At 31.1% G+C, this 15,974-nt stretch overlaps 1 protein-coding gene across 6 annotated transcripts in view; it reads left to right on the top strand.

Annotated features, from left to right (window-relative positions):
* The window catches only part of GRIK2 (glutamate ionotropic receptor kainate type subunit 2), a 744,221-nt gene that overhangs the window by 647,407 nt on the left and 80,840 nt on the right, over positions 1-15,974 (top strand). The gene's annotated exons all lie outside the window — the stretch shown is intronic.

Genomic DNA, 15,974 nt, shown 5'->3' with positions numbered 1-15,974 from the left:
TCAGTACAAATCTGCTCCATTTTAAAATCAATCCAAAGTGAGTTATGCAAGTAAAAATGGTTTTTTCGTAACATTTTTTTCAGGAAGATGATCCCTATATCAGACCCCAATAATGAAATTAAACTGTACTTTAGCACAGCAATTACAAAACATATTTTTTTCTTTATAGAAGCAATGTATGCCTTTTTAAAATAAAATAGTAATACATAGATAGCCAGTATATACAATGAATATAAGTTGAGTTCTTCAATTCCCCATGATCTCCTCCTTCTTCACATCTTATCTTCCTCTCTGGTGGGAACTCCAGAGACTTCTTTGTTAAACCCAAGGCTTCACATAACACAGTGGAAAACTTATTGCTATAAATTAGACATAACTAACCTCAGTGAATAGTCAGATAATAAGCAGTTGAAGTAGATTGTGCCAGTCCTGGACAATCAGTAGTGGTAGAATTGAAGTAAATTTAAGACTTGATACCATTCCCTCAAGCACTAAAATACAAAAAAAAAAAGGAGGCCAAAGAAACCACTTCTATAAATTGTATTTTGTCCTTGAGGGGTATTTTTGTATTGTATTCTAGGCCACATGCTGTTACATCATTAAAGGAAACTTTGTTTATTCTTTCTAACTAGAACATTTATCCCAGAAGCCAGCATGCACCTCAATATTAGGTCTTATAATATGATAAAGTTTCACCTCCTTTTATCAATCTAGAGGAGTAGTTTCTTATCTTCCCTGGTGACATTCTGGCTTTTGGCATCCTTCTTGAATGTAGGATATAAAGTCTCCTGTTGATTTGAAGAATTTTTGCCTTCTGATATATCCCTGCAAGTTTGGGACCATATTTGGAATACATTGTGTGTAAACTTTGCTTAGTGAAGCACAATTTGTCCATCAGTGAGGCTCATCCTTACCAGAAAAACTCTGGGATTATACATACACATAATACTCTTAACCCTTAGTAATAGAAGTCAAAAGATAATCACTGGGTGGGAGAAAATTTGAAGGTATAATCCAGAATAGTCTTAAAAGAAGGTTCTTAGAATAATTGCGGATAGTATACATTGTAGTAGAAGGGTGTGGAAAATAATATTAAGAAAGAAAGTAATAATAAAATAGAGAAAATGGTGAACAGAAGACAATGATAAGGTAGACGTGTTTGGAAATTAATTCATATCAAATTTTGTGTATATGTAATATTTTCCCCTCATTATGCACTTATGTCATATATTTCCTTTCTAAAAAGAGAAAACAATATAATATAATATATTGTAAAACTCATTGCGTATTTTGTCCTGATGCTATTAAAAAAGTATTTCCCATCTAAAGTTTATGCCATATGCATTTTTTACTATGATAAACTGCATTTGAATATGAATTTATGCATTTTTATCTCAATGTCTGGATTTCAATCTCTTGCAAATCAGCAATTAAATTGAACTAGATGCACTTGTGATATGATGTAAATGCCATTTGACTCTTTTAGATAACTCATAAATATGATTTCATTTTCATGGATTATAATGATGAATCCCCCAAATGAAGACTTATTTTTTATTTCTTCAAGTAACAAAGGAATATATAGTTTAGAATTATGAATAATGGAGATTTATTCTTAAAGTATTCTTTTAATTTTACATTCATTATAATTTGTGCATGTGAGAGAGTTATACTTCACATTCAGAAAAAGTGATATAGCTATTAGTGAATGTGGTAGTGTGATTTTGCTAGTTACTTTGCCTGAGCCTGCCACACATTACTCAGTTTTCATATTTTCTTCTGCATAGTTTGACTGTGACAGCTCTTCTGTAGTTACACTAGCTCTGACAGTCATAAGATGAAAACATTTAAAATGTTTTCATAATGAAATATATGGAGGTTTATTTGCTTTTTCTATTAGGTATGGTTGAGCATAAAAACTCATATTTTCCTTGTATGAACTGATGAAACTGTGGAAGAATATTATGTCTAGACCTGATTATGATTATCACGCCAGACAATTATTAAAGCTTCATTCTATTACAGTTCATACCTGAAACAGTCCCCAGCACTCACTGGTTGACTAAGTGAATCTTTCAAAAACAGAAGTTCAATACAAAGATGAAAAACGTTTAAAAACTAATCTTAGTTTCAAAACTCGTCAAGAACAGTGGTTCATGTCTGTAATCCCAGTACTTTAAGAGGCAAAGGCAGGATGATTGCTTGAGGCTAGGTGTTCAAGATCAGCCTTGACAAAACAGTGAGACCCAAGCTATATTAAAAACCATAATAAAATAGCTGAGTCTGGTGGCACACAACTGTACTTAGCTACTTAGGAGGCTAAGGCAGGAGGATTGCTTGGGTCCAGGAGTTCAAATTTGCAATGAGCTATGATCATATGATAAAGCCACTGCATTTCAGCCTGGGTGACAGAGAAAGGCATTCTTTCTAAAATAAAAAAATAAAAATAAAAAAGAACCTGAGTCTACATATCCCTACAAGAGATGAATATTACCATTCTCTTTATACTAATTTTTGGGAACCATTTTTTGTGTGGAAGGCATTGGTGAAAAAACACTTGTGGCTACATTTAAGTTGGTTCTTTAGAATCGTAGCAAATAAATTCTAATAGTATGCAAACAAAATGAAAACAAAGAAGTAGTAATCCTTAATTAATTGCATAGTTTTGCTTTAGTAATCTCTATTATGTTTTATTTGCAAGCATAATACAGTTGCATCTTTGATCATTTTTAATAGTAAGTTTGCTTTCTGTAAAAGTAATGAAAATTTAACTGCCTGTTCAATTCTTATTAGGTGTGTGATATTTAATTTAAACATATAGGATTAATTAAATATATACTAAGCCTATTAATGACATCCTATTAAACACTATTAACTTTCTGTATTATAATTAATTAAATGTATATTAATTATTAAGACAATCATATATATAAGCATGTATAGTTATATTTAATTATATCAATAAATTTATAGAAATTTAAATTTATGAATCTGTTTTAATATCTTCATTTTAAAACTCTATTATAGATTTGTAACATTTGTAATATGCATAGGTATCAACATAAATACAATTTCTATAACTTTTTTTCTGTTTCTGACAGATTTAATTTTTTTTCATTTAATTTACATTCATTTTTATGAAATAGTAGCATTAATTTCTTTTTCCTGAGCTTGGACTTGTCAATGCCCCTATTTATAGATTCCAAGTCCATAACCTGTTACCTTGGAAACTATTTAAAGAGCATCGTTTCTTTACCATTTGTTTTTATCAGATCGTAAAACTGCCTTCTTTCTCCTTCAGCTACTGCTTCAAATAACTCAGTACTGTGAGAACTGATAAGCTCAGGGCTTATGCCAGTATTATAGTGTGTGAGTGTGTGTGTGTGTGTAAGTGCAAGAGCATTCTCATGAGTATGTGTAGATATGTGTGTTTATGTTTTGTGAATGACTACTAAAACTTAATCATCATGTCTTATACATTTCCTCACACCATTGTGATTTTGGGGGTCTACCTGTGTGTTGAAAAACTGGTTTTTGAAATGACTTCTTTTATGAATATTCTAATATCTGAATCTGTAGTATGTAGTGTTTCACCAGTACAAGATATACAGCATTGTAATACTTTATCTCAGGCAGTCTGAGGTTATTTTTAGCTCCAATTTGCTCTCTAAGAGGCAGCACAATACAGTGACAAAGAATAGTAGCTCTGGGGCTGCACTGCCTAAGTTGAATTCTGGTTCACCCACATACTAGTTGTTTGACCTTGGACAAACTACTTAATGCTCTGTGACTAATCTGTAAAATGGGGTTAATAAAAGTGTTTGCCTCATTGGCTTATCAGTCAATTCTTGTAAGTACCTGGAATACATGGTTAATGGATGCCAGGGGTCTAACCAACTGGCTTGAAAAAGATTGATCTTAAACTTTAATTAATGTCTATGGATATACATTGCTGATGATCTAAAGAGAAACTTATTTTATGTCAACAAATTCATAGTCTGGGTGTTAAATGTGAATAAAATCAAATAGTTAACTGCATAAATACCATAGATTTTTTTTTTTTTTTTTTTTTTTTTTTTTTTTTTTTTTTTTTTTTTTTTTTTTGAGGCGGAGTCTCGCTCTGTCGCCGGGACTGGAGTGCAGTGGCCAGATCTCAGCTCACTGCAAGCTCCGCCTCCCGAGTTTACGCCATTCTCCTGCCTCAGCCTCCCGAGTAGCTGGGACTACAGGCGCCCGCCACTTCGCCCGGCTAGTTTTTGTATTTTTAATAGAGACGGGGTTTCACCGTGTTAGCCAGGATGGTCTCGATCTCCTGACCTCGTGATCCGCCCGTCTCGGCCTCCCAAAGTGCTGGGATTACAGGCTTGAGCCACCGCGCCCGGCCAATACCATAGATTTTGAGATTTATTTTTCAGTCCACGTTTTGAAGTCAAAGTTAATGAATTTATATACTTTCTATACTAGACCCTCAGGAGGTTGTTAATTATTTTTGGATGTCCTTGCAAATAGTCCACTTCACAGTAATTCACACTGGTTTTGATATTTTAAGATTCTTACTGTACCAAAGATATTTATTAATTAAGTTAGAGTCTTTGAGTATCTCATCTGCATTATGGATTGAGATATGCTTGCCTGGATAAAACAGTAGGTTTTTAAATTCTTCATGTCACTTAGGACATTTTTACTTGATATCACTGTTTCAGGTCAATTCATTTGTAGGAAAAAAAGCAAATGAATTGAAAAGCAGAAAAATTAGTTAGTTAATTAGCTTGGAATTAGCCATGCATTTTGTCCTTAAGTAATGATTTATTTTATAAGAACTCAGACTTTTATTTATTACTATGTTACCTTATAAAAATGCTTCAACTGAGCCTTGGTTTCTTCAATACATCGTGGAGCTAAAAAGTTTTATTTTGCAGAATTCTGTATGTATTTCAGTTTTATTATAAAGCACACTTCAAAGAAGGCTAATAAACTCCTCATTGATCCAAAATAAATATTAGTTTCTCTATTTCCTTTGTGGAAACCATGAAATTAATATCAAATTAGTTTTTAAGAACACTCATTTACTAAATATGACTACAGTGGAAAGAAGGAGTTAATAGAAATTTAGATTATGCTTCATCAATTATTAGAGGAAATGTGAGACTGGATCAAAGAAATAAGGCATCGTTCAAGAATAGTTGCTCTGAAACTGTCTCTTTTTGTTTCAGTGTGAATATTACATTGAGTAATTGCAATATGTTTTGCTCTATGTGGCCCCTAACATTTGCATTTCTCTTATTGGGAGGAAAGATTTATTGCTGCCACCCTAATAGTATAGTGAGTTTTTATTCAGTGAGTGTTCACTGTACACCATGCTCGGTGTTAGCCACTTTACAGGCATTTTTTCTTATAATCCTTACAACCAACTTGCAATGTGAGCATTCCTATTATCCACATTCACATTTAAACATAAGGAAGTTAAGATTTATGGGATGTAAAGACTAGCCCAAAGTCATACAAATTTAAAGTGCCAGACCCAGTATTTGAACTCAGGCCTTATTTCAGAGACAATAGTCTATAGTCTTTTCAGAGACTCTAGTCCATGCTACTATGTACTGTATCTCTGTTCATTTTCTCACTCCAGTTTCCACTTAATATTTTATGGTCTTTGAAACTAATTAATGAACTTCATCACTTGTAACTGCACAGTTTGAAGCCTGAATATCTCTGGGGCAGGAAATGAAAACTTAGCATGAGAGAGACAGAACATGATACAAAAATGTAAGTATGTATATCATGTCAGGCAACTTCATGAGCAGTAATTCCTTCAAAATTCTTATTCTAATTTCTTTAAGGGAGGATTTTGAGGGTGCTTCTAGTTTTCAGCTGGTGCCTTAATGTCTTCTTTGGGAAATCACTTTCTTATGTCTAAGTAAGTAAATAATGAAAAATTACAATGGGCATAAATAATAAGTTAAAAGGATCATTGTGGGGATACTTATTTCATTGTCATTAATTTCTTAGTTTTTTGAAAAGGAACATTTTAAAACCCTAATGTTGCTTCATTTCAATAGTAATGATGAGTACTAAATGCCTTATTACAAGTAAATAATAAATTACATCAATAAATATTTATTTACAACAAAAGATATCATGGAAAGATTCTATAGATATAAGATGCACATGATAAAGCATGAATGGTCATTCCATAAGTTGCTGTTATTGATTCATAATAGAACAAGATTGACAAAAATAACAAGTATGGACTCTGATACTTTTCCTCCATGTGATATTATCATCCTAGTTACTAATGCTAACGAGTCTCAATCACACAATGATTATTAATTTCACTCTTTATTGAGACTTTGTCATATGACAGACATTATGCTAAATAGCTTACACATAAACTATTTTTTTTCAGTTCTTCATTCTCATTTCACAAGTGAGGAAATTCAAGCTTGAAGAAGTTTAGTAACTTGTTCAGTGACAGGCAAGTAATAGTATGAAGTTGGAATGTCTGACTCCAAAGCCTAGTATCTTATTTGCTATGTTTTTTAACAAATTGCTGCATATTTTCTTTCATTTTGTAAATAATAATATTGAAAAATATGAAACACTAATAAATATGTGTTTGTTATATAGCTTTTTATAAGACTAGGTTTTTATGTTAGCAACATATATAATATTAAATATAATATTAAATTATATTATAATATTAACTATTAAAAATGATATATAACAGACACATGAAAAAATGCTCATCATCACTCGCCATCAGAGAAATGCAAATCAAAACCACAATGAGATACCATCTCAGTTAGAACGGCAATCATTAAAAAATCAGGAAACAACAGGTGTTGGAGAGGATGTGGAGAAATAGGAACACTTTTACACTGTTGGTGGGATTGTAAACTAGTTCAACCATTATGGAAAACAGTATGGCAATTCCTCAAGGATCTAGAACTAGATGTACCATATGACCCAGCCATCCCACTACTGGGTATATACCCAAAGGATTATAAATTATTCTACTACAAAGACACATGCACACATATGTTTATTGCAGCACTATTCACAATAGCAAAGACTTGGAATCAACCCAAATGTCCATCTGTGACAGACTGGATTAAGAAAATGTGGCACATATACACCATGGAATACTATGCAGCCATAAAAAAGGATGAGTTTGCATCCTTTGTAGGGACATGGATGCAGCTGGAAACCATCATTCTTAGCAAACTATCACAAGAAGAGAAAACCAAACACCGCATGTTCTCACTCATAGGTGGGAACTGAACAATGAGATCACTTGGACTCGAGAAGGGGAACATCACACACTGGGGCCTATCATGGGGAGGGGGTAGGGGGGAGGGATTGCATTGGGGAGTTATACATGATATAAGTGATGAATTGATGGGTGCTGACGAGTTGATGGGTGCAGCACACCAACATGGCACAAATATACATATGTAACAAACCTGCACGTTATGCACATGTACCCTAGAACTTAAAGTATAATAAAAAAAGATATATAATATAATAAAAAGAAAATATTTTACACCTTCAATGTGCCAATGGAAAATTCTTTCAAGAAAATTCAGAAAATTATAGCAAATTAACCCCTAATTATCTGTGGTATTTAATTCAATGACTAATCTATTATCTGTGAAATAGAAAAAACAAAAATACTTTAATATTCATAATTAGACTTTAGCACTCTGTAGTAAGAATAAAGAAAATATTGCATGTATGATTCTGTCATTGTTGTTGGCAGTAGCATGCAAATATCTGCATACCTTGTTTATAACTGACATTAAAAGTTCTAGGTTTTCCTCTTGCTTCTTCAGCAACCATACCAACATGCTTTTGGGGAATAAGAAATGCCAAGTTATATCTTGTATGACAGAGTTTTCCTGGAAATATTTATACATGTGATACATACTATATATGTCATGGGGGAAAAGAGGATATATGTAAATGTTAGCTTTACATTTCTGATACTGAGCTTGTAAAAATGGTAGAATTTTTAAGGGATTCCATTTAGTGTTGGATTGCTGCACAGTATATTTGCATTATTTGCAATAACTGAAATATTTAGTATTTGTGCAGGCATCCTTGTATTTAATATTGTTAATATTTATGTTAATTAAGAGAGAACTATAAAGAAGCAGATCAGTCAGCTGCAGAAATAATCTGTAAACAGCTTTTCTACAAAGGTTCAGGATGTTTCTCCCAAGGAAAGACAAAGTTACATGACCTCTGATTAATCGCTTCCCTCTTATTTGATTTTTTTTGAATAAATAGATTGCTCTATGTTCTCAAAGTAAAAAGGGTGATATATTCTAATATTGCTGTGCCATTTTAAATTACATAGATAAAAGCCTATTTAGGGGGGCATAAGATCACCATAAGCCTCTTGTCAGTTTTCAACGAATTCATACATATCAAAAAGGACTCAAAGAAAAATAACAAAGAGCAAAAACAATGAGCCTGTCAAAGCAAATGCTTAATGCAGTTCCACTTTGCTATTCATCAGACTGTATGTGAGTGAGGGTCAAACCAACTGAGGTCAATAGAGAGGATGTTGGTAAAGGCAAAAAGAAAAACTAAGCTAGTGATTTCAGAAAGATTGAAATTTTTTTAAAGTGAAATAGAAAGGTCACAAAATCAGATTCAGTTTGCAGAAGCACAGTGGGCATGTTTTAATAACTTCTCAGTAGAGCTTTTTAAGAGAGGCACTTGAGTTTGAACTATCTAAAGTAAACCTGTAAAAAATCAACAGGAAAAGAGACGGAATATTTGTAAAGATTAAATAAAATTATAAAAGTTGCTTTCATTGAAGAATTTCACTACTTTGGAAGATTAAAGTAGCATCTTTAAAAAAGAGATTTTAAATGTGTGCAGAATTTATTTAACATGTAATTTAGGTATTACTTTATATCACAGATGAGCAATATGTGTATATGTGTGCATATATAATTGTAAAGATGTCTTTATAAGGTACTTTCCATAATTAAATATAGGTGATTTGAATATTTATAAGACTTTAAAAATATTTCTGTAAATTGTATATTCTGAGCTTACTAAATCCCTCTTTGACAAATCCTGAGTGGGAGAGAGGCAATGACATTCTTTTCCTCTATCAAACCATTCTTACTCTACATATAGAAAGCAGAAGAAGAAAAAAAAAGAATGAGGAGAAATAAGAGGAGGAGGAAGGAAAGAACAGAAACACAAAATCTTACTGTGTCATTACATGACCTATGATTAATCTCTTCAATCTTATTTACATTTTGAGTAAATAGGTGACTCTATTTTCTCAAATAAAAAGGAAGATATATTTCCTTACTTGCCAATTATCTTATTGAAGTGTTAAAGTTATATTTTCTCTGGATTATTTTAAGATGTACTTACTGTTATTTAATTCATTTTAATGAAAGCTGACATGGTAAACTATATTTCCAGGACTGTAGAAGGTTCAAAGATGATAAAATATGTATGATCTTTTCCTCACAAGCTTTATAACCTGACAATTTCATAAGTAACCATAAATTTGAACGTTTTTGGTATCTGTAACAATATAGTACTTTATGTAAGTGGTTATAGCAAGAACAATGCCATAGTTCTATGAGGAAATAACTTTTAAAATTCCCGATTCTTCTCCTTTAGAAATATGTACGTATTTATCTATCTGTGCATAGATGCTATTTCTTGAAATATAGTTAAATCTATTACACTTCCATGTGTTTGAATCATGTTAGGCTATATATGCATGCTTCTATATATATTAATATATTACATATGTTAATATGCAGAATAAAAATAAATATATACGTTCTACTAGCAAATAATATATTTGCTCTATTTAATATAAATATAATATGTACATTGATATACATTATACACACATACATTAATATACATTGTACACAAAAATGAGTATATACACATTATAAACAAATGTATATATCTATATATACATTACATACAATGTGTGTATGCATTACATACAATATATATACACATACATCACATACTATATATACATTACATATAATCTATATATACAGTACATGCAATGTGTATATATCTATATACAGATATAGATATATAGATATATATACAATGTATATATAGATATATACAATCACCATAAGCCTCTTCTCAGTTTTCAGCGAATTCATACATATCAAAAAGGACTCAAGGAAAAATAAAGAGCAAAAATAATGAGCCTATATATATAATAAATATGTAAAATATATAAAAATATATAAAAATAATGAGTCTACAGAGATCTACATATAGATATTTACATTATATATAGATATATACAATGTGTATATAGATATATATATTGATATATACGTTGTATGTAATGTGTATATAGACATGCAAATGTGTATATAAATATATACATTATATACAGACATATACATTAATATACATTATATACAAAAATATACATCATATGAATGTATAAACACATACATTCTACTGGCAAATATTACATTCTGTCCATTCATAATGCCACCCATTACTTCACTCAAGCATCCTAGATTATTGTGTAATTGGACTTTCTGCCAATAGTCATTCCTAATCTCTCCATGATATCACGTTCAACATCTGTTTTTTTTAGGTTCCAAATGATAGGACCTTTAACTACATTTCTAGCCTCATTTTATCTGCCTTTGCATTTTTAGTACATAATGTCATACATAGCAGTGTTCATTAAATGAAATAATTCATAACAAATGAAAGGATAAATCTTTTTAAATGTATATTTAGTTTTCAAGCTATAATAATGAATAATTTGTTTTTCTCTTGCTCCTGAATTATAAAGATTATGATAGAAATGAACTAGCATTTTAAATACTTTTTTTAGATCACAAAAAGGTCTGAATTCTTATTAAATTATGTGATTTTTAAACTCACAATAATCTCGGAAATTAGATACAGCAAGAGTTAGTATTCCGACTTATAAAGGGGAAATTTTGTCTGAGATAGATAAAGGGGTTTGTGCAGGATTTCTCCACTAGCAAATGATGAACGAGCACTGGAATCTAGGATTCCTAACCATCTGTGCTTTGTCTTTTTCCGTTAGAGCTAGGATGAATATACGCCCCATTTTTCCCAGAAAATTTCACTTAATACATAGCATCTTGAATTGATAATTAATTGTGCCCTGTTTCACTCTCCTGTCCTGGTTTAAACAATAAATTATAAGGCAATCATAACTATAGCTCACAGTAAGAAGAGAAAAATAGAAGTAGGCTATACTCAGGATAAGTAATTTTGATATCAATGTTTATCAGATCATGTTAGCTTATCACCATTAAAGATATATCATTTTAATGATTCATAAGATGGAAAACTTAAATTGTGATTATTAATCACTACTTTGATAGAGATTCTTATTTTATCTTATTATTTGGAAACTACTGAATTATCTATGAATGTCTCTGAATGTTGTCTAAACAAATTTAAGACACTACACTATGTGAAAATGAACTCATTGTAGATCCAAACTACTCAGGTTTGACATGCCAGCCATCAGATGGGATGAGAACAGAGTCACTTGCTTGATGGAAACTGAGTCAGGTTGGGTGAAATGAGAGACACTGATTAATCAGAATGCAAGTCCGACTAGGAGAACCACAAATCAAAATGGTCATTAGGCTGTGTTCCCTATTAATAACTGACTACAAAGCTAAATAACATTTCAAATTTTATTTGATTCCATAGCTTTAGAATTGGTGGTATGATAACTGAATGTATTTTAAAACATGCTTTTTTTTTTTAAAGTTAATGTATTTCTCTGCAGAAATAAACTTTTGACATTAATGATATTGACTCTTTTATCCAGTTTCAAAACTCTATTTTGTTAAGAAAGTTGTAATTATTGATACTATTCGACAGCAAAGAGCAGACTGCTTTAAATGCCCCTCAATGTCTTTTCAAAATAGATCATTATTCTTCTAATTTATTTCCAAATAAGAAAAGAGATGACAGAAGTTGAGACTTGTTCAAATACTTCAATCCTAGAGTATGTATATAACATATATGTGAGATGTGATAGGGGTGTGTGTGTGTGTGTGTGTACGCATTTGTGTGTGTGAATGGCACATAATCTTTCCAAATAACCTAGAGAAAATTGTTTCTGACAATCCTATTATAGAATGCACAAGACAGGAATGAAAAATATATGATCATGCCTCTTCACAAAATTGTTTAAATAAGTCTAGTTTAAACAAAATACTGACATCACAATTATTTCTATTTAATCCCAATAGGTATTTGGGCTTAAAATTTATACAAGTCTATTTAGATAAATTCATAGTATGCTAGAAATTAAGATATTTCAAGGAGAATATAAGAACGGCAAGGTCTTTGTAGCATCACTGCATGTGACTGGACTAAAAATCCACAGTGAGCTGGTTGAGTAAATTGTTTCAGATTTGATCCCTTCAACTGTTATTGAAGATTCTCCCACCCATAATACCTTAATGTTACCCAATTCATTGTTCTAAGGTTGTTCTAAAATTATTCTAAATTTCTCACTATACTGAAGTTTATTTCTAAAATAAAAGGTAATGCAGGCAGTTAACAGTTTCATAAATACCACTTTATAATTTTGCTCTCATCAAAAATAGTTTTTTTTTATTACATTAGATTTTCTATCAAAAGAGGCCATTATAGTTTAGGGAAAAATGCTTGACAACAAAGTGTGTATGTCAGGATATTTCAAATGGTGAAGAAATAATGTTTTTAACTACTGCAATTATGCTTCTTTCTTTCCTACTGTGTTTGATAATCATAGCCAAATTATTCATTAATTACTTTTACAGATAACCAAAACAGGCCAAAAAGTACTGTTTCTACTAAAATCTCTTAGCAGGAGGATCTTCATGTTTGGATTGTGCACAAAGCTATTTTCATCTATTTAGAGCACTTAAACAAAATGGGCAAAATGTGTATGTTTTTTAAAAATTACCCATTTATAATAGAGCATCACCAGTGGCAAACACATTATTGCTGAAGCATAGACATATTTTGCATCTGCTTATGTCTTATTCAGAATGTACTTTATTCAAGAAGCAGGAAGAGAGGGACAGAGTCCTGCAGTTGGGCGGGTCTGTGCCCCTTACACTTACTCACCAAGGCTTGGCCTTGGATTTGTTATATTGAATCACGACTTAGAAACTTAGTTTCCTTCACCATTGGTCAATTTTTATGAATGTTGTCAATGATAGAATTTCTCGATTTTTCAGATATCTCAAATTATTTTAAGCCCTGGCTTTAAGTCAATTAAAAACATTACTTTCAGATATATTATTATCTGTTCACTTCTGAGCTTCTGTTAACATCTGTTATTTGAGTTGTTAAAAAATAATTAACTTATTTGTTGATACTCTTTTCCATGCTATTTTACAGAAACATGTGTAACTTGTTAAAAGTGTTAGTTCTATTCTTTTTCTCTATACAAAGTAAGAATTCTAAGAAAAAAAAATTACACTAACCAACTAAGATAAAGAATAATTAAGTTTGCTTTTGTTTCTCTTATTTATAGGTACGGTGAGTTGGATTAATCTTACTCCTAAGTTGCACTATTATTAGCCTATGTAAGGTCCTTATTTATTATTTAAAAACTAGTTTTTAAAATTTTAATTATTATCCTCTCGACCCATTGAAACCCATGCCCCACTATCTTTATGTAATGAACCACTGTAACGTGCATTAGTGTATGTCTTTGATTATGGTTATATCCTTAAAGAATATATGCTAGCACTTTTAATATACATTTTGGTATTTTTTAATTTTAAATGTATATATTTGTTTTAGTTTTCACTCAATGTGATTATTAATTATTAATTGTTTCTAATGCCACAAGTTTTATACAATACCTCCTCATCACATATTATTTATTTCCTAGTGATAGAAACTTCATTGACTTCAACTTCCTGCTATCAGAAATTATTCTTTAATAAAAGTCTCCACACAGTGTTAATTCATTCCTAATCAATTTGTGGTGCCAGTTAATGTGTCAAATTATCTGTCTGTCTACATCTATTTGTCTGTTATTTATCATCTATATGTCATCTACATTGATCTGTTTCCAAAGTCTTAATACATTCTATTGATCTTTTTTTCTATTTAGCACCACTTATTTTTACTAAAAATTTTAGTAGGATATTTAATATTGTGCAATTCCTCTTTTTTCTTCTTTTTCAAAATTTGCTCTTCTATGGAAGTTTACTATGATATGCAAACTTTGGAGTACATTTGCCAAGTAACTAAAAAAAAATTGTACTTTATTTTTAACTTTTAGTTTTATTGTGATAAAGTTGACATACAATAAACTTCACAAGTTTAAAATGTAAATTTGAAATTTTTAACATATGTATACATCAGTGAGAAAATACTACAGTCAAGATAGTGAGCATATCTACCACTCTCAAAAGTTTCCTTGTACCCCTTGGTAATATGGACCCCACACCTTTTCTCAATACTACCCCTAGTCATAGACAACTACTGATCTGTTTTTTGTCAGTACAGAGTAGTTTGCATTTTCTAAAATTTTATATAAATCAGATTGTATAGTGTGGGTACACTGTACAAAGGAATGGTTCATAGCCTGGACTGGACGGAGGAGAGAGTGAGATTTCATCATGCTACTCAAAATGAGGCACAATTTAAAACTTATGAATTGTTAGTTTCTGAACTGTCCCATTTAATATTTGTGGACCACAGTTGATTGTAGGTAACCATGTAACTTCAGATAAAGGAACAATATTGTGTATACTCAGTGTGTGTGCTCATTTTTGTCTTTAGTTTTTCATTTTGCTTAAATATTTTGAGATTTGTCTACCCTACTTTATCTTAGTCTATGACTTGTCTTTTCATCCTCTTAAAAGTGGCTTTGGAATAGTGGTATCATTCAAGTTTAATGAAATCTGATTTATGTTGTTGTTGTTGTTGTTGTTGTTGTTGTTGTTTTTTGCTGTTATGGATTGTGTTTTTGTTGTCTTATTTAGGAAATATTTGCCAAAGTCAAATCCACAATTTCCTGCTATATTTTCTTCTAGAAGTTTTATAGGGTTAGGCTTAAAAATGGTTCTAAGAGTCATTTTGAGTTAATTTTTTGTACATGATAAAAGTATAAATCAAAGTTTTTGTTTAATTTTTCTGAATGTATATGTTACATGACCATATTTTGAAAAGATTATCCTTTCACCAAATTTCCTTTACACGTAGTTTAAAAATCAGTTGAGCATCTATGTGTGGGTTTTTTTTCTTTCCTTTTCTTTTTCTTTCTTTTTTTTTTTTTTTTTTTTTTTTGAGTTGGAGTCTCACTCTGTCTCCCAGACTGGAGTGCAGTGGCATGATCTTGGCTGACTGCAACCTCCACCTCCGCGGTTCAAGCGATTCCCCTGCCTCAGCTTCCCAAGTAGTTGGGATTACAGGTGTGTGCTACCATACCTGGCTAACTTTTGTAGTTTTAGTACAGACTAGGTTTCACCATGTTGGCCTGGCTGGTCTCAACCTCCTGACCTCAGGTGATTTCTTTCCTCTTTCATCTGCTACACTTGTCTATGCCAGTACTACACTGTCTTGTTGACTGTAGGTTTGTAATAATTATTAAAGTCAGGTAGTATATATCCTTCAACTGTTTTTTCTTTTTCAAAACTTTTCACTCTTCTAGGTATTTTGCATTTCTATCTAAATTTTAGAGTCAGCATGCCAAAGTCTATATAAATACTTTCTGAAAATTTCATTGGAATGTCATTGAATTTATAGATCATTTGGGGAACATTTGACATCTTAAAAATTGATAATTTTACTATATCAACAGACTGTATTTCATCATTAATGTTTCATTTCTCTTAGTAATAGTTTTTTTTTTAGTTTTCAGTTTCTAAATCTTACATACATTTTCCAATTATCCCCAAGTATTTCATAATTTTGATGCTATTATAAATGGTATTTTCAAA

The sequence above is a fragment of the Rhinopithecus roxellana genome, chromosome 4 (assembly GCF_007565055.1).
Source record: "Rhinopithecus roxellana isolate Shanxi Qingling chromosome 4, ASM756505v1, whole genome shotgun sequence".
In the NCBI taxonomy this organism is placed as follows: domain Eukaryota; kingdom Metazoa; phylum Chordata; class Mammalia; order Primates; family Cercopithecidae; genus Rhinopithecus; species Rhinopithecus roxellana.
This window is presented reverse-complemented; position numbering and strand designations above follow the sequence as displayed.